At 37.6% G+C, this 20426-nt stretch overlaps 1 long non-coding RNA gene across 1 annotated transcript in view; it reads left to right on the forward strand.

Annotated features, from left to right (window-relative positions):
* Nucleotides 1-20426, forward strand: part of LOC127042722 (uncharacterized) — a 67216-nt gene that overhangs the window by 15703 nt on the left and 31087 nt on the right. The window contains exon 4 of the long non-coding RNA XR_007772024.1: nt 6750-6874. This is a non-coding gene — a long non-coding RNA (uncharacterized LOC127042722). The remainder of the gene's footprint in view (nt 1-6749; nt 6875-20426) is intronic.

Consider the following 20426-nt stretch of genomic DNA (forward strand, 5'->3'; position numbering starts at 1 on the left):
CCTGTTTTGCCACAGCCTCACAGTAGGAGCTCTTGTTCAGTTGTTTGTCCATTATATCTCCTAAATCCTTTTCAGAGTCACTGCTTTACAGGCTACATCAAATACAATGTCCTTTTCTTTCCCCCTTCAGTTTTACCACCCTCAGTTTTCTCCTTTTCCACATCATTTCCCCACATTAACAACATCTCGTCCCTATCTTTTTACCTTCTCTGTTATCTCAAACTCCAGTTTTTGGATGCAAGTTTTCTGTGTTAAGGTGGAGGGCAGGGCTCTACTCTGCTACAGCCATTTAGTTACATTTAGTGGAATATTGATTTTTTAGCATGTGCTGTAAAAGTCAATATTTCAGTAGACAGAACAAAGTAGAATCACTATTACATGGGTCAATCAGTCATATTACATATATGACTTCAGTGCCATGCTTAGCATAGATAAATGGCCTTCTCCATGTATTCCAGTCTTCTCCTCGTCTGTTCTCTTCTTCACACTCCACAGGGAGAATTCCAGTCCCCCAAGCAGTTTCTTTCAGGGTGATTAGCTCTTCTCTCTTGATAATCACTTTTTCATCCAGACTAGCCAACATAAATTGTCTCTGTCATTCAGTTTTTGTACATGATCATCTAATTTAGATTCTTCCTCCCCAACATTGCCCATATATATTTCTTGCACGTGCTTCTGCACTGCTACTTCTATGGCTCAGCCTATGACAGTGCAGATTCTGGGTCCTACTGCTCACTCACTCCAACAGGCAGAATGATGACCAGTTACCACCTAACATTTTCTTGCCCCTCACCCCAGAGCTCTTTCCTGCCACTTCCCCAGTTTAATTTCATCCTCATTCAGAGTAACACACAGGGAAGCAACCTCTATGGCCTCCACTGGCTGCCATTTGATCTCTTCTTAGGTGGTGTTGCTAAGAAACAAAAGAAAAACCCTCATCTGCGCCTTTTATCCCTGGGTGTCATAAGCATTTTTTAAATCTCCCTATGAGTAACGTCCACTACCACAGTAAAGCAAGTCAGCAGCTGAGAGCAGTTTCTGGGGCTGGAGCAGATAGACCTTTTAAGGAAAGAGAGGCCCAACCAGCAGCAGTGATAGCAGGGGTGTCATCATCCCAAGGTGCCCCTTAAACGCAGTCATGGTGTTGCAGGTGAGTCCTTACTTGATTTTTCCCTTATCCAGGGTATCAACACGTCCAGACTGACTGTTAGATGCTAAAGAGCACCATGTGTTGGAGGGTTTCATTTCTTAACAGAAAAGCCAAGGAAAGCCATAAACAAAATGCTCACTCCCGCATCTTAGCTGGGTGACCCAGTCATTCTTTGTACATTTGTCCCTGAACTGAGCCTAGTGTTCACCTCTATCCAGACTTTTCACTAGGGGTTCTCTCAGTTCCAGTCTTTCCCCTGGTATTAGACCTCTTGCTTCTTATGGAGTAAGATCCTGCTCTGGAGTCAGGGGTCCAGGCAGGTCCGTCCACTGCAACTCTTCCAGGGACAGCAGGTGATCCTTGCCAGGCTGGGCTGCTGGCCAGTGTCTGCGAGACCCATGGCTAAGACCATGCCCTCTTGGATGCCTGCCATATGCAGTCTCTGTCTACAAGCACCTCTTATAGGCTCCCCATTCTAGTGGGTTACCTGGAGAACTCACCCTCCAGATTCCTTGCTTGGCCCTTTTACTCAGGCATTTCTTGGGATCTCCTCTCTACAACAGCCTCCTGTTTCCCTTGGGAGTCCCCGCTTCACCGAGCTTTGGTAAACTTTATTAGTTCCGGGGGCTCATTTGCTAATCAGCCACCTGTGGCAGTCAACTATTCCCAGGTGAGGCCTTCACATGGCAGTCACAGGCAGGCTGAGCCCTAGCGCCCCATAAAGGGCAGCTGCCCCATAACAGGGTGTGTGTGTTGTGTGTGTGTGGGAGGTGTTAAATGTTTTTCTTTTTTAAAGACTATATTTACATTTTTAAAAGGGTTTAATATAGAGGAATAATATAATTAGCAGTTTACTAGAGCAATCATGTCAAAAGTCATCATGAAAGATAAGGTATAGTATACTAGGATTTCAAGGCTTCATCACAAGCACAGTACGTAACTTCTGGCAACCTTCTCCTCTTTTTAGAATAAATAAAACAAACCTGTAGTACAACAATGAAGGACATATGTAAATGTAATGACTGCTTTTTACATTAAGGGAATACAGTAAAGTGCTATAATTGTATAACATATCTCTGCCTGTGTAGAGCTTTTTTTCATTGACAAATTTATGTATGTGCTCTGTTTGTGTTGTTTCACTGTTTCAGGTAAATCATTTTAACAAATATTTTATTATGGCTTCTATAATTTTCTATTCCAAGACACACGCATGCGTGCACACCCACACCCAGCAGCAAAAACCAACCACAAACCTTTAAAATGGCATTAAGGTTGAGTGTATGTATCAGTAATGTAAGGGTTAAAAACATTGCATGGATGGTGTAATTACCTGAAAACCAGGCATTACAAACCCAGGAAATTCAGAATTGAGGTTATACTTACAAGAAATTCAAATACTATAGAAATGCAGAGTCAAGACACCCCCAAAAATTTAACTCTGCCCTTTACTGATGCCTTGCAATTATCATATAATTATGATTAAGGCATTCAGTGGTGGTGGTCCCAGAATAGATTAAACTAATTCTTAAATTTATATTCATTTTTGCATATTTTCCTCTTCAGGATATCACTTTAGGGCAAAGTTGAAGTTGTTTGATTGTGCTTTTCTTAATCTGTTTGGATTTCTGTATTTTAACTTAATTTAACTCTGAAAATCCTGGGATTGTAATGCTGGATTTGGGGATTATTATTACATCCCTGTTAGTTTTTTTTAAAATATGACGTTATTGATATGTACTCTCAACCATAACTCCACTTTAACATAGTTTCTGTCTTTTAGATACCCTGGGGAGTGTTTATTAATTGTTAAAAGTTGCATAATGAACACTAAACAATAGCCCAGAAAAGAATACTATCATGTGACATTTAGAATGGTTTGAAGACATGTAATACCAACCTTAAATTCATTTTAACTTTTAAGAGCAATTTCACCTGTAAAACAGAGCAGCACAAAGCAGCCCAAGTGTACTAATGAATCTTGCAATTGACTTGTTGACTTAGAGGGCTTTCTGAGTAAGACCAGTGCTACGTGAAGGAAGGGCAGAGGGAGCCAGTTCCCTCAGTCCTAATGTTTTTCCCCTGTGCTTCTGTCTCCATTTTCCCAGCAGTGCTGTTGGCGGTACGCTGTGGAGCCAAGGCAATGGTGCCATGAGGAGCCTTTCAAACACTGATGTCCAAGCTAGCATGCAGCCATTGAACACTTAGAGTCTGTCTACAGAGCAAAGAAAAACCCATGGTTGGCCTGTGCCAGCTGACTCTGGCTCGGGCTGTGGGGCTGTTTCACTGCTGTGTAGCCTGCTGGACTCAAGCCGCAGTCTGAGCTCTGGGACTCTTCTACCCCTCGGGATTCTAGAGCCAGCCATGGGTTTTTCTTTGCTGTGTAGACATACCTTTAAAGAGGAGTGATGACTGGGCCATGTAATTGACCAGTGAGAATCCTTGAGTCGTAAATCCAGTCTCTTAAACTACTGACTTATTATAATCAATAGAATTGTTGTATGCAAATTAGCAATAGAAGAAGGGTGGAGATTGGGTCAATTACCTATACTATCACAATGGTTGTTGACCAGATCCTATCTGCAGCCTAAATAATCATGGCAAGTATAAAAAAGAATCATTAATAACTTAGTTTAATTGCAACCTATTTTTTTCAAATATAGCCTTTGCACATTAGTTATTTTTAACTATATAAAAGAAAATTCCTAAAGAACCCAGTTTTTAATTAACTTTAACTCATACATTAATTAGCATATTGTACATATTCAGAAAATGCATAGTCAGAGTATGGAGTAAGTAAGCGGGGGGAGGATACAATGTCTTTTTCATACATTGCAAAACAGTTTGAATCACTTCTTTATCTGCAAATCAGAACTTTCCTTGCGTGTCAGCACTCCACACAACTTCATTTAATAATAAAGAAGGTAATGGCTTTGTCAGACAGCTGTATTAACCTGTGATTTTCATCTGGTTGCCTCGTTATAAAGGGTGTGGTTAGGATTTCAATCCATGTTCAAAAAATGAAACACAGTGAGAGGGTGAAAGATGTCAACTGTAGTGGCTCGTACTTAGTTGGGTTTCGTTGGTCTGCATCCACATACAGCATGAATAACAGACTGGTCCTAGTTTCAGCTGTATACATAATATCTTACTCTTTCAGTTTGTGGATAAGAGTGGGAGAGGTTTTCTTATTTCTGTAGTCAATATCAGCAACATCAAAAATCTAACCTACTGTATTCTTTGGCAAGCCACAAAGCCACAATGAAAGCAGATTTCCAGGTTTGCAGTTTACTGGAGCACCTAATGTAAAGTTTTGCTGCTGTGCCATATGTAGGGTCAGCTTTGGTCATGTCAAGTTCCCTATAAGCCCTGAAGTGAATTTTTTCTATTTAGATTTGGCTCTTCTTCCTCTGACTCTGGCCTTCTCCCAGTTTAGTAGTGCTACTGTTGCTCAGGCAGATGGAGCAGCCTTATAGCGTTCCTACTGTGGCCTCAGAAACCAGTTTGTGGCATGGTGCATGAAGGTCTACACAAAGGCTGATGTTGCTGCCCTGCCCTTCTTCTCTTCACTCATGGTGATGGCAGTTATTTTAGGGTCCACCATTCTGCCCAGGGCATTGAGTCCTACCACAGGAAGAGATTAAAGCTGCACCCTGGGGGAAGAGTTGGGAGTTGTTCTGTTTTCATATCAGCAACAGGACTTGTGACTAGATATAATATCTTCCCACATCTGGACTCCATGCTGAAGGAAGAACTGAGGTGGCAATGGAAACAGGTTTCTTAAGAGCCACTGCTGCAAAGCAAGGGCATGGGGTTGTAGCAATCTCTCTAAAGTTTGCCCACTTAGCTCAGTGTTGCTGGCCAATTCCTGTGGCCACTGTGGGACCAGAAAGCCTCATCCTGGCTCTTTGAGCAGTAGCACATACCAGAGAAGGCAGGGAGGATCAATTGTACATAGAGAAACCATATTTCAGGTCTTTGCTGAGTGCCAGTAAGAGATATTGAAGGAAATGTGTGTTCTTCTCTGTGGAGAAATGAGCGTCACCCACACCACTGGCACTCTCAGCAGTCGCCATTCTGAATCCTAACTAATCTGTATTGGTATGTCCTCTGATAGCGTGGATAAGTGAAGTTCTGCTGTGTGTGTCATTGCAGTGAAATATTGATATTGCTTATCCATCTTTCAGTATCCTTTGGCCTCAAGCCAGTAATTTGAGTTTGCAATGGACTTAACACAAAATGACAAAACATAGGAAAAGAAGTATCATTCTTAACTGTGAAACTTTTTGATTGGGTGGAACATGTAGGAAAAGGAAAACTCAGGCTGGGGGAAAACTGAGTGATATTTATTGTCGTAGTCTGAGAGAGAGTCAGCCTAATCTGTTTTGGGTTATGCTTTGCTGGGGATTTTGTCACCAATGTTTCTTACTCTCTGTTTCTATGGGTGGAATTACACAAAAAATGAAATTCTGTCCCCTTCACTCCTCTTTACTCTGTAAGCAGTCACATTTATTTCATTTATTTGACTTGTAGTGGAGCAGGGCCTTTTTCATTGTGGGTAGGGGTGACAGAACCTGACCCTAAATGAAGAAAGTAATAAATTGCTCAAATAAATTATTTAAAAGGTCTAGTCACAATTATACCTAGCTTTGTGTACAATATGTAAAAAGTGTAATCGAAAATGGTTTTCATAGGTTTTAATTTTATACATAAAGTACTCTTTCTACCTGTGAATAGGCTATGCTAATAAATGGTAAGCGAAAGGGAAACTAATGACTCAGGGATAGGTTACAGGAGTCTGATTTATGTATCACAAGTTCAGATCCAACCCAGACTGGTAGTGATCAAAAGTTGTTACCAGCTGTGACTAGGCTCTACCTGGTCAATAGCAAAATGGGGAATAAGGACTTCTTGATGGAGTAAAATAGTGAGGCAGGGCAGTTGTTTTTAGCAGGAAAACCTCCTTTTTGGTATATTAAAGTCACATGAAAGAAATAGAGTATGAGAAAATAAGATGTCCACTTTTCTCCATTGGAAATAAACTGAGCAGGATGCACTCTCTGAATCTGTAGCATGCTTGCTATTGTAAATTGAGTGGGGCTGAAGACTTTGTAAGGCACTCCTTGTTTGATGATCACGGCCGCTGCTCATTTAGAATCAAGCCAAATGTTGAAAAATGTAAGTTTAAGCTTGAACACTTTCTAAGCCACTTTGGCTACCTTTTGAAAAAAACTTTAGGCCTGAAGTCTGCTTTATTCATATCAACAGGAGTTTTTTATTGACTGTAATGGAAGCAGAATCAAGCCCTTATGTTGTAATTTCATTGCTCTTGTTGAGAAATAGATGACCTAGAAGTTGAATGAATTTAATAATACAGAGAAAACAAGGTTTATTAGATTCTCTCATAAAATAAGAGAAGAAAACTCTTTAAATAGATTGTAACTCCTGCAGAGGATATTTGCATTGTTACCTAAGAAGCTCTAGAAACATTGCAATGATATCACATTTCACTATACTTCTTTATACCCAGGGAAAGACGAAGAAAAAAGATGAACCACTTCTTTGCCTGTGTTGTTGTAACATATGTGTGCGCTCTACTTAGGACGAATCTTTGACTGACCTCATTGAGATGAATGAAGAATATGGCAGATGAAATGAGAATGAGGGGATTATCCATCTGAAAACTGAGGACATCCAGTTAAAGCTCATCTTATTTTAATCTTCATGGTATGTTCAAATTTATTTCACTTTGTCAGTAAGCTAATGTGAGATAGTTTAATTGAAAAATACTCTTTTCCCTTTTCTCCGTGGGATTTATGCTTTCAAACAGGTAAAACTCAATTATCAGTAGTGTGGAAATTATGCCAATAAGCCCAAGGAAAAATCAATGGGAATATTTCCCTCAGGGCCTAGCATACTGATTATAAAAATATTAATACTTTAATACCTTTATTACTCTCATATCTCTGCAACTGAAACATATAAAGATCCATCTTATCCATTTATAAGGAATACAGGATGTGTGCAAGTCCTTCAAATGCTGGTTTGTTTGAAAAGATTTACATTTTTGACAAAAGTGCAAGGGGGCAAGGGGAAAGACAGCTGAATGCAAATTCATGTCTATCTTTGAAGGGATTGTATATACATACACATGACCATTTTGTAACCATATGTGTAAATCTGACACACAGCAGACCTGACAAGGTAGATAGGAATATCTTATGTTTTGAACTATCTGTAGTAACACTTTGTCATCTTCTGTAATAAAACTTCAGCTTTCCTAGGCTGAATTACAAATGTTTGCTCTCATGCAAAGCATAAATATAAATGTTGACAGTGTCATGCAACACTAACTTCTGTCATCCTTACCAGTAGCTTGCCACTGCATGTACAATAACAGGTGAAGCTCATTTGTAAAATAGAAACTACACAGATTGTTTGGGGGGAAACATATGTCAGTGTTGCTGGATTTCTGTTTAGTTTGACTTCTGTTTAAGAATGCAGAGATATTTTTAATTGAATTATTTTTAGCTTCCTGTGAGAACTGCACTATTTAATCGTCAATTATCATGTTCAATGTAAATTGATTTTTCAAGAACTTTTTATTACTTGGCTACAAAGAAACTTGACCGATGTGTTTTCAGCCTTAGGGTCAAATTCTTTTACAAAATGAGAACAAAAAACTAGCTTTAACAAATAAATAAATAAATATGAAAAAAGGAGCATAACCATATTGTCAGATACTTTTTTTGCCCAATCTTATCTTCATTGAACTCAGTGGGAGATTTTTCCAGTTGATTTCAATAGTAGAAGGATCAGGCCTAACATGTACAGGTGTCTTTGAGTATTTCTGACACAAAGGTGAAGAGAAGAGGGGTCATAGGAGACTCACATTTTAAAGTTTTCATTCTATGAATATATTTTAAAAAATTATAATTAAGGACGTTTATGATGTGATTTTAGCACAAATGCCTCTCGCCTGGCAGACTTGGAGGTGTGGGGCTTTGTCTGGGCTAGCAGAGGGAAGAAAACTGTTGATCCCTTACACGATTGTGCCCCCTGTCTAGAGTTGAGAAGTGGGATACTGTGGTTCATTGGCTGGAGCAGCATAAGCCTCCTGGCTCCCACTCAGGGCTAATAGACCCTTCCTCATGCCCCAGCAGCACCACTTGCACAGGGAAGAAAACCTCCCCCATTGGATTAGAATAGCACTGGGTTTGGGGGCCTTGCTGTGGTATCATGCTAGTAACCATTTGGGTGCTGGGAATGAATTTATCCCTTGACTACCAGGTTGGCCAGAGTGATGTGAGGTTTTTTCATCTTCCTCTCAGCGGCCCAGGGACCCAGTGGCTAGGTTAGGTTGTAAAATTTATTTTGTTGCAACTTGGTAGGTGCCTAGTGCAGGTACTTGTTCAGAAGGGGGTCTGGTTCCCTGAACTGGAATTGGAAACAGATTAGAAGACATCTCCTAAAGAAAGTGGGGAATTGGGTTCCTAATGTCTGGCTACAGTAGGAGATAGCCCCCTCTTCCCCACCAGCCTTAGCCCTCATACAAAGGGAGGATGATGGCGTCTCAGCAGCATCGCTGGGACCAGATTAGCTGCTATCAGATCTCCACCAGATGAAAAAAATTACAAAGGAATTACCTGCATTGGGCAAGTTAATGCCAGATAATTTCCAGATGTGTTACTTAAAAGTTGCTGCCTGGTTAAACCACATTCCTGGTGTCTTGTCTTGTCTTCCTGCGATGTATGGGATGATGCTTCAGATTTGCCATAAATGGAATGCTTGCACCTTCTAATGAGTTTTTTTTGCAGAAGCAGATTTAATGATAAAAGAAGACATAATACAATTAAAGAGATCCACAGTTCCTCATAACAGACTGCCTCATGCATTTAGCCTACTCAGGCCTGTATAGCTGATTTAGGCCTCAATCCTTCAAGTGCATGTGCCTAGGCAGACCCCCATGCTCAGAAGTCTGTACATTTCTCATTTTGGGCGCTTTAAACTGTAAACTCACAAATCATAACCATTGTAGGGGATATCAGGTTGCCATCACTCCAACTCTGGCAGTATTTTCTGGTAGGTTTCTCTATGCCGTCACATATACTTTCTTCTTCTTCATTTTGTTGGCCATACAAGGAGACAAAAACACTTTCCTCCAAATATTTTACTAATTCTACTAACATTTAACCCACTGTACAAACTTATCTACGAGGCACAAAATCTCTAACATGATTGTAAACTGAAATACAACTTTCAATATTAAACAGGATGGCAATAATAGCCTGATAGAGTAAAGCAAAGGATGGGGCAGATTAATATACATTGAAAATCAAATATAGTTTCACATTGTCATGGTATAATTCCCCACTCTGAACCTTAGTGTCCGAAAGATGGGGTACCAGCATGAATTCCTCTAAGCTCAATCACCAGCTTAGTACTTGTAGCGCTGCCACCAACCAGGAATTCCAGTGCCTGGTACACTCTGGTCCCCCCAAAAACCTTGCCCGGGGACCCTCAAGACCCAGACCCTCTGGATCTTAACACAAGGAAAGTAAACCCTTTCCCTCACCGTTGCCTCTCCCAGGCTTCCCCCTCCCTGGGTTACCCTGGAAGGTCACTGTGATTCAAACTCCTTGAAACTTAAAACAGAGAGGAAAATCCACCTTCCCTCCCTCCTTCTCTCTCCCTGTCCCAGACTCTCCCTGAGAGAGAAAGTAATCCTAACACAGAGAGAAAATTAACCTTTCTCTCCCCTAATTCCCTGGTGAATCCAGACCCAGTCCCCTGGAGTCTCACCAGAATAAAAAAAACAATCAGGTTCTTAAACAAGAAAAGCTTTTAATTAAAGAAAGAAAAAACAGTAAAAATTATCTTTGTAAATTTAAGATGGAATATGTTACAGGGTCTTTCAGCTATAGACACTGAGAATACCCTCCCAGCCTAAGTATACAAGTACAAATTAAAATCCTTTCAGCAAAATACACATTTGAACTCTTCCCAGCCAAATACACATTTGCAAATAAAGAAAACAACATAAGCCTAACTCGCCTTATCTACCTAGTACTCACTATTCTGGACATATAAGAGACTGTATCAGAGAGATTGAAGAGAGAAACCTGGTTGCACATCTGGTCCCTCTGAGCCCCCAGAGTGAACAACCACCAAAAACTAACAGCACATACAAAAACTTCCCTCTCTCAAGATTTGAAAGTATCCTGTCCCCTGATTGGTCCTCTGGTCAGGTGACAGCCAGGCTCACTGAACTTGTTAACCCTTTACAGTCAATAGAGACATGAAGTACTCCTGTTCTATTAACCCTTAACTATCTATGAAACACATAAATGCAATATTCCACGCAGTTGCAGTTTTTGCATTTTATGCTACAACTTTAAACATTATTTATTAAAAACAACAAAATGACGGAATTAAACAGACAGGCATAATCAAGGGTGACGTGTTTTTGACAGTTCTGCAGATGGCAGTAGAAAGGAGGGAAGAAGGGAGACTCCATTCCTAAAGTAGTTATTGTTACCTTTGTTAAAATTAAGGAGTGTTTTACATATTGTCTTTTGAGAATTTGACACTAGTTATTATTAAACTTACAGCTGGACCTTTTCTAGATCTTTAAGTTACAACAATTTTACTTGTGGATTTTTCATATTGTCCACCAGAAGACTTTGAACAATGCCATAGTGCAGAATGTTGCTTTTTCATCAATACGCAGGCCTCTCTTTGTTCTGTTTGATGCTTTACAGTGCACTCCAAAGCGTTCAGGCATTCAGTGCCACCACACAATCTTTGTATTGTCTTTCTGCTTAAAACTCAACAGTGCTTTTGATACAGTCTCTTGTCTGGAGCTATGCTTTAAAGTAGAGGAGACTATTTATTCTTCCAGTATTGATACAATAAGAAAATGGTAAGAGTCAAAAATTCCTTTTATGTACATGTTTTTTGGGGTTTTATCTTTGAGATTTGAGTGTCTGAATCTATGTTCTCTCCAACATATGAAATGACAGGCCATTCAAAGTGCCCAAATATTAATTTTTTTGCATGTCTGTATATTCATCTGTCAACCCTGGGTGAATTTTCTGGATTTCTGTTAGCTTGTCCCAAACGGCTGGCAAGCTGAATTTCTCTAACAGGCATCAATTCGCTGTATTAAATGCCTGTTCTGCCCTGCAAGACATATTGATTATTTTTTTCTCAGCAAAGTGACAAATACCATTTTCATGACTATAATAGAGATTGATTACAATTTTATGGAACACAGAGGGAGCTGATCTTGCAGAGACAACCTTAGGGCATATAAAAATTGAAAAAAATCATTTGAATTAATAAAGAAATTAATGAATTCATCTGTTGCTGATGAAGCCAAAGCATTTTTGAGATAATGAAACTGTAGATGCATGGTCATTGCTGAGTGGGGAGGCGAGCTTAAATGTATTTATAGCAGCTGGTGTCTGAAATCATTTGCAATCTTTAGGAGCCCAAACTTAAACGTGACTTCAAAATCTTCTTTGTCTGTTAAAGCACACGTAATTATATAATGTAGGACCAAAGTCGTATCTTTATTGATACAAAATACATCTGAAAATGTGAGGAAATGTTGAGCTTTTTGTGCTGTGTGATTCATTTTAAGCATAAAAAGAATACCAATTCCTTTAAGGCTTTTTCCATTTACCGTAGACAAATGTTCTTAGATACTGACTTTCTGATTGTCATGTTAACTTTGAACCCTTATACCCTCACACTTTAGCGATTTATTCCCTTATTAACTTCAGTGAAGCCACAGTGGGGCAAGGTGTATAAATGAGGTTGGGCATCTAAATCTGACACAAGGTTAGCTTATTCATGGCACTGACGCCACAGTAAAGCGAATTATAATACCAACAAAACTTATTCTGGGCATTTAGGTGAGGCTCTTAGGGTTTGAAATTTCACATGTGTATTATTTGTTTGGTTGTCTTAGTCCAGTAATGTAATATTTGCTGATAATCTCGTATTGATTACCTTTTGTAAAAGTAAAAACATGTTTAAAATGATGATTCATCCTTCTTATTTCCATTTTAGAAAAATTTTTATCTTTTCCTATACATACACATTTTTTAAAAATGAGATGTGAATAGCAGTTTAGCTCAGAATCACAGGCTGAAAATAAGGGGGGAAAAAGTCACAATAGTTAATGGCTACCTCTCCCTTTATTAAAAGTGTTTTTATTACTGTAGTTTGCAGTAAACTTTATGCTTTTATCACTGAAAAACATGTGAAGAATAACAACTGTACTTGAATAAAGTTTTACATTTAGAAATCTAGAGAATGAGCTAAATTTTCAAAAGGATGTGCATGATATCCAGGTGCAAACTTGGTCATAGTGCAAGCAAATTATGAACTTTCACATTTTGCACATATGACACAGGAAAACATGAAGCTTCAAAAAATACATAGTCTTGCCTGTCTAACAAACTGAAGGCTAATCATGGCTCTTACTTTCTGTCAAACAAAATCAATGTGCGTTTTTTAAAAAACCATTGGTACGTAGAGGGATTATAGTCTGATACCAAATATAAAAAAAGAAAAGCCTGCTATGGTATATGGATGAACAATGTTTTTCCAATTTTTAGTATTAAAAAGTGGATTCAGATTTTCTTGTTTGTTATTCACAATATAGTCAAAACATAATAACTTTAAAACTAACAAGTTCAAATTCTTTTGCTCTGAACGAACTACCATTGAAAGAGTCACATGTCAGATTTTCCCCATCTGTTGAAGAAATTGTCCACGAATATAATTTTATAATGGAAAATTTGGTTGTCAATAAGTAGCAGATGCCAAGAGCTGAACACCTACTATTCCTAACACCCCTATTTGGGACTTCAGTAATAATTGAAAAGAACGATGAAGCCAGTTTGTGTTTAACCACTCTTTTCACGTATTAGATTGACATTTTCCAAGCCTGGTCTCTGCCCAAAGGAGATTTTTTTTTTAAGTTTAAACAAGAAGATCCTGCTGTTTTCAGAGGAGAGGAGAGTGAAAGAATTTAGCCATTGTCTGGCTACACCAGAAGAAAGACAGGCTGCAATGGATGGATATTTCAGTGGTAAAAATAGCCAGATATAATCTTCTAGTAAGCCAAAATTAGGAAATCTTTTTCTTTAAAATACACCCCCCTCCCATCCCGAAAAACATAAACTAGTCAATTATATGATGATGTTAGGGGTACATGAACACTGCAAGTTTACGCTCTGAAAACTCAGGAAATGATTATATTGAGGTTGCAGGCACAATGTTAGTTTATCCCTCCTTAAATATACGTTACTATGCAGTCTGTAATTACATGATCATCTACTGTTTCTCAGATAATACAGTACAATATGTTATGTTCCCTTTTTTATTTTAATAGCCTCTTAATATAATGTCTTCAAAAAATTGCACATCCACACCATTTTGTGAAGTAATAAATTTGGTGGTCATAAAATGGCTACAGAGAGTGAAAGTTAAAATAAGCTCTATTACTCCCCTTTAAAATAGAGACTTTGTTTTTTAACAGAAGCAGTGCAATATATTTAGCTGCTTGTGCCTCAGTGACAATTTTTAAGTTATTTTTTAAATTAAATTTCGAACCAACACCTGCAATAAGGAAGCAATACATTAAATGGCCAAAAAAAACCCAAAGTGTTATCTACTACCCATAGAATCTAATGCTTGGAATAATTCAACTGAAACTGAATAATGTAGGTATTTCAATAATAAGTGGTGTAAAAAACCATATTCTGTGTTTAAGGGATCTGATAGAAACGTACCCCAAAACTATTGAAGAATGAGGATAGGGCCATCTAATCCTTTGCAGCTGTTTTTGCTGTAATTCGTCATGAACATTTTAGTTTTGGGGCTGTGTTCTGAAAGAAACTGTCAGTATTCCATTTTATTTATTAAATCATTTCATACAGAACCTGCTTATTTTTACAGCCGTATTTTGAAATCTGTTGAAATTTTGGAAACTGCAGGTTATTTATTTTAATTTGTTTTGTAAATATAAATCCATTTTACATACCGTAAGTAAAGTTATGAATAATGAATGTATGTGATTGATAATTAACTTATTGTTGTATTCATTCATTCTTTCTTTTTTTAAAATTATTTGTGTTTTGCATTGGAGTCAATGGGAGTTTTGCCAGAATAGGGACGGCAGGATCAAGCCCGGCATTCATGTAATAGATGAAGCACTCTTAAATCAGTCTCTGTGGAGTTATTTAGCTGTTACCAATTACTCCTGCATTGTAAACAATCAAAGTGCTTGTATCTGCAGGCAGTAGATAACCTGGAAATCAAATATATCAGCTCTACACAGATCCATGAAGAGATTGTCCTGTCAGCTAAAACAAGGGTGAAAGATGTGATTGTAAATAACACTCATAGGCCAAACAGGTTAGTGACATTTATATAAAAGAAAAAAAGGGAGAGAAGCCACCTATGGGAGTCAGTTGAAATCTAATTGAAAAGTTGGTGAAAATAAAATCAAAGCCTTAAAGTTTATTGTAAGTTTATTTTGCTTTGTACAATACTCACTTTCAGTTTATGGATTGTAGGCTTTACTCTGAGTAAGACCCGGAATAGCATGTTAACGATGCCACAAATTTGTAAAGTCTCAGCAATTTACTCTTTCTTCCAAGTACTGAAATTATTGTTACTACTTAATTTTTTATATATAGGGATTGCATTTGGAACTAAAAGTAGTGGACAATATATGAAATAGTTTAAAATTAGGTTTTTAATACTAAAATTAATCTAGTTTCTAACCCAGCATCACTTGAAACATGTTATCTTAATTGGTTTGTTGTCACGGCCACTATTCAACATTATAATATTTTTCCTAGTTTTATTTCTCATTACCAATGAGAAAAAATAAGAGCAAAATGATCAGTGTGCTATGCTGGGATTTTTAATTTTTATTTTTTTAATCTATCTGATGATTAAGTCAAGAAAGGGGACTATGTATGATACTATTTAAAATGATTCCTTTATATGAAATTAGGTCATTTTTCAGTGATCTTGAAGTTTCATTCTGCCCCAAAGAAGTCATTGATAGTTTTGCCACTTAGCATCATATTTACAGCGTAAGCAATTCTAAACTAGAAATATTGTTGTTGATATTTCTGTGCGTAGTCCTAGGCTGACCTTATTATGTGGGTTCTTAGGCTTCTATCACAGGAACAATACTTAGTAGGCTTTTGTTTCCTTTATAAGTGAATGTGAAGATGATGGTAATATTTGCTTTAAATCCATGTTTTAATGAAAATGTTTGGTAATCCAACTAACTCTAAAGGTAAAAAGAACAAATCTATAAATTGTAATTTTCCTGAGCTGAAAATTTCTTTTCAAAAGTGTGCATTCGGGACACTTTTCCTTCTCCTAAAGATAGCTATTTAGTCCATTAGTGGATTTTTTTTTCCTGCCAGCCTGGCTTCCTGTTGGCTTGACTGTGGAGTAGCAGGTGTACAATTCCAGAGTGTCTTTAAAAGTGGCTCAGCAGGGCTTCTCTGCTGTGCGTTCACAGGAGACAGCTCATCTGTTTAATCCTTATGTTTTAGTCAACCTTTCTTATTATGCGGACAGAGCTCTGATGCTCAGCTGGATTTTGACTCTCAGAATGAATTGATAGAGCTCTTTGATCTTTCTGTGTATTGCATCTGTTTCATCTTTCATCTTAATGCATGATCTTCACAACTCCAGCTAGTGCTTTATTTATTTATTTATTTTTCCACTTGAATCTATCAATTTTACTTTGTTCTCCTTTTTTGGCATTCCTTTTTATGTGCAATGAATTTGATTGCATAATTTTAATATGATAATTAAGTTGGTATTTGTATTTAAAAATAGAGAGGAAGACCAAGACAACCATGTTTATTTAGAAACATTTCCAGAGACTTGATCAAAATCCTTAAATGAGACATAAACATCTTTACAGATTTGCAAATTATTGTATACAATGTGTGTAATTAACAGACCAAGTACTGAAAGGGAAGAAGATGTAATTTCACACACATTTGGAAAAGCCCACCACTCAAACTAATAAGTCTCGTAAGTTTGGATTTCTAAGAGTATTTAGAAGTATAACTAGAACTATTATCGTATAATGCATTCTTGAGATTTCCCATTAACATTTCAGACTATAGGCCCTTATTCAGTAGAGCACTTAGATGTAAGTCCTTCCCTATTCAGGACAACACTTAAACAAGTGCTTAAAATTAAGCAAGTGCTTAAGTGTTGTCTTGAATAGGGACGCTTTTCTGAATCATGGCTTTAATCTACATCAGACAATTCTGATTAAAAATATTCATAAAACTATGTAGTAGCTCTGTTAAGTTGCATATCATTGGTAGCAGTTTTTTAGCTTCGAGTACAACAGACAATAGGGGATTCCTTTTGTTGTTTTAATGAAACCAAGAAACGTGCAATTTAGATTATTCTTTTAGTTCAACTGAAAGGCTGTAGAAGTGTAGCATTCTGTAATTGTATGTTTGATTCTTATGTTTACACCAGAGAGTTTGTGAATTCTTTTGTTTTCTCTAATATTTCGTCAATGTTCAGTTGTGACAGTCCAGTTTTTGTGTGTGTGGGTAATGTATAGTGCTGCAAGAGCTTTTACAAGTGAGCAAAGAGCTGTTGGGTTTCCACAGCCGAAAGCTCAAGAGAGTTATCAAAGGGTCTTTTCTCATGAGGGGCTTACTGGCATATTTGATTGTCATGCACTGTCCTAAATATGTATCACAAACAGCATATACAAAAATGTTTGAATGACCTGAAGTCAGCTCTCACCTACAGGGAAATGAACTTACGCTTTTGTCCACCCACATAGAATGATCCCACATAGAATGATGAACCTAGTTTGAGTTAAGAAATCTCTTGGAAATAGGCAACAACTGGGGACTGCATTTCTTAGTGGAGTGCTCCCAATGCTGAAATTCACTTCCTCAGTTGGTCTGACAAAGCCCAGCCATCAGTTCTATCTGTAAAGTCCCAGGCTCCTGTCTGAGGGGGGGATTTTTTTAGGACTAAAGGTTAGTTCTTCAGTAATGTTGCCTATAGTATAGTATAGTATAATATAGTATAGTATATCAACTAAATATTGATACTTTTAAAAAAATATTTTTGTACATGAGATTTTGTGAACAGTTCATTTTTATACACCACAAATAAATTAATTAAATTAAAACTTCTACTGTTTGTTTCAGATATGTTTTCCCCTAAAAATATAACTTAAAATTTTCAAAGCCACCTAACTGATTAGGACACCTGTTGCTTTAATACTAATTGATGTTGGTTATCCAAATCTTCTAGATGGTTCTGAAAATCTCAGCCACATAGTACATACATATGAACCATCCATTATACGTATGCCAGGACCTTGAATGCAGTACACACATTTATAAAACTGGTTAGACATCACAGATGTTTCTGAATGCTTGTGTGTGTGTGTGTGTGTGTGTATGTGTGTGTGTATATATATATATGTGTGTGTGTATATATGTATATATGTGTGTGTATACATATATGTTTATATATGTGTGTATATATATACACACACATTTTTGTAGATAATCATATTTTACTTTGTGCTTACTTGAGGTCATTGTATCATGGATAGGTAGAGCAGATCATAGAATATCAGGGTTGGAAGGGACCTCAGGAGGTCATCTGGTCCAACCCCCTGCTCAAAGCAGGACCAATCCCCAGACTGATTTTTGCCCCCGCTCCCTAAATGGCCCCCTCAAGAATTGATCTCACAATCTTGGATTTAGCAGGCTAATGCACAAACCACTGATCTATCACTCCCCCCATCATAAGAATAGTTGTCTGTAGAAAAGAAAGTGCTATAATGTGGTTATTTTGAAATTAGACATGCTTAAAAAATGTGTATTTTTCCACAGCCTAATAAACATCTTTCAACCAATTTTGTTCCTTTTATGGTTTGATCATCTTTTGGTTACTGCTTGCTGGCCCCAGTCACTAAGAGTAACTTAGATTTGTTCATTCTCAGTGAGCCTCATTTTAGAGTTTATGAAAAGGAAAATGAGGCTTTGAAGAAAATAGCTACTGAGTTGGCCCATTTGGTCGTTTTTGTGCCTTTGGTGCTGCTGCTCTAACTTCTCTGAGATTAATCAGGTGCAGTATATTATCTTTAAGAAAATTAAATAATAGACTTAAAATTAAGAAGTCCATTAAAATAACTTGGCAAATTATTAAGTCCCTGACTGGTCAGAGCTGGGCAGTTTGATGCTTTCATTGAGATGCAGCTTTACGTGCATCCAGGTCCTAAATATTAGTAGTTGAGCTTTCTCGGCTTTCTCCTCAGAGGATAATCCTTGTGAACAACAGATGTGCTGTTCTAATACTTTTTTGTTTCCTGATGGTTTGGGTATTTTAGTTTATACTGATTTGCTTCACAACACTGCAGATGTGTTCTTTCAACTGTTTTATTAAGAGTCATGTACTAAAACATGTTTCTGTTGTAGTATTATGCATGTTCCAGTTTAGTAGAGATAAAATGTCTTCTTTGAGAAGAGGCTTCTGTTGTAAGTGCACCTTTATTTTTGGAAAAATATAAAATGCTGCTTTGAAAATTAATATGTCTAAAATAGAATACTATGTTGCTTGAACAGCTCAGTATTTTTCCCCAACAAAATGGGTTATATTCATTATCTCTGTAAAAATATCCATTTAATTTAGGTTAGGTGCAGCTGTCGTTCACCGTGCATATTTACCATCACATAGTGTAATTCTTTCCAGTTTTCTATCAATGGGTGTGGGCCTGGCCTTTAATCAGGAGAGGCTCACAGGTTTTAGGAAGTGTGCCAGAACCCGAAAGTTGTGGGGAAAGGCATGGGAGAATGACTCTTCAGCCACCAATCCACACTCAATGCTGCATGCCCTACCATTATAGGAAGAAGTAATGCCACTGCCTACGGTCATAGGACTGCGACAAGTTGACTTGGACTGATGCTTGATTCCCAATAAAAGTTTTCCCTGTGTGGAAAGCATCTTTTCTTCTTCCTGAGGATGATGCAAAACTTTTCCATCCACTCTTCATTGTATAAGGCACAGGTAGCGTCTCTTTTGTGCAAGACTGTTCAGTGTCTGCAGAATCAGAGATAGAGTTCTCTTTTCTGGCATGAATGTGTTTATTTTAGTAGGCATCAATTCATTTTTTTATATCATATGGAATCTTCCTATAACACAGGTTTTTGCTGACTTGTCTGCTTTCTTGTGTGCAATTGTTACTGAGTTTTGTCTTTCTCTGCCATAGTGAGGGTTTATTAAAATCCTTCTTGCATTATGCAGTGACTTAGGCAAGAAAGTGGTTCTGCCGATAACTACAATGGGAGTGAGATTGCTTGTTTGCCCTATTGGGGAAAAGATGTATGTTGTTTCTACCGGCTGAATAGACATCAGTCCATCCACCTCCTGGATTGATGGTGCCTGTCCTATTGCCTGCAAGCCAGAAGGGATAATACAATTGGTGCTGGTAGTCTGCTTCAGTGTGGTAGAACTTGATATTGTGTCTGGTGCAAACAGTGTTTGACTATGCAGAGAAACCAAGGAGATCTCTTCAACAGGTTTATCAATACAAGAAAAGGGCAGTGGCTGACAGAGGCAAAGGAAGCTCTTCTCACTGCTCTCAGATTCATCTTTTCCTTTATCATCTTGGCTACAGCCCAATAATATCAAAGCCCTTCAAGCCAACAATCTTCTTTTTGAATAAAGTTAAGTCTTTTGCCATTATAAAAACAAACCCTAGAATGTAAGTATTATTATTATTTTTCTTATAATTTATCTGTATTACAGTAATACCCACAATGGGCTAGGTGCTAGCCAAACATATAGCCTCCCTCACAGCGCTTATGATTGAAGATGCCAAGTGTGATTTATTTCAGAGGTGGTTGAGTTTTGTAAAAAATTTGAAGTTTTTATTCTGTTCAATAAAATATACGTACATTTTGTCATGCAAGATGATTTATGATCTGCAGTAGTAAAAAAACAATATCCATTTTTATACTGTTGTATACCCTCCCCCTCATAGCCTGATTCTTGGCTAACTCAGGAACCAAACTGCTACAGGCTCTAGGGATGGCTGAAAAATAATAGTTCTGTTTTGAAAAAATGTCAGTTTTAACATTTATTTTTGTTCTATAATGAAACAGATCTTTTGAATTTTTTCATGAACAAGTGTGTGCATTTGGGTGTGTGTCACAGAGACCCACCCTGGAATAGTTAC

Source organism: Gopherus flavomarginatus, chromosome 1, assembly GCF_025201925.1.
Source record: "Gopherus flavomarginatus isolate rGopFla2 chromosome 1, rGopFla2.mat.asm, whole genome shotgun sequence".
NCBI lineage: Eukaryota > Metazoa > Chordata > Testudines > Testudinidae > Gopherus > Gopherus flavomarginatus.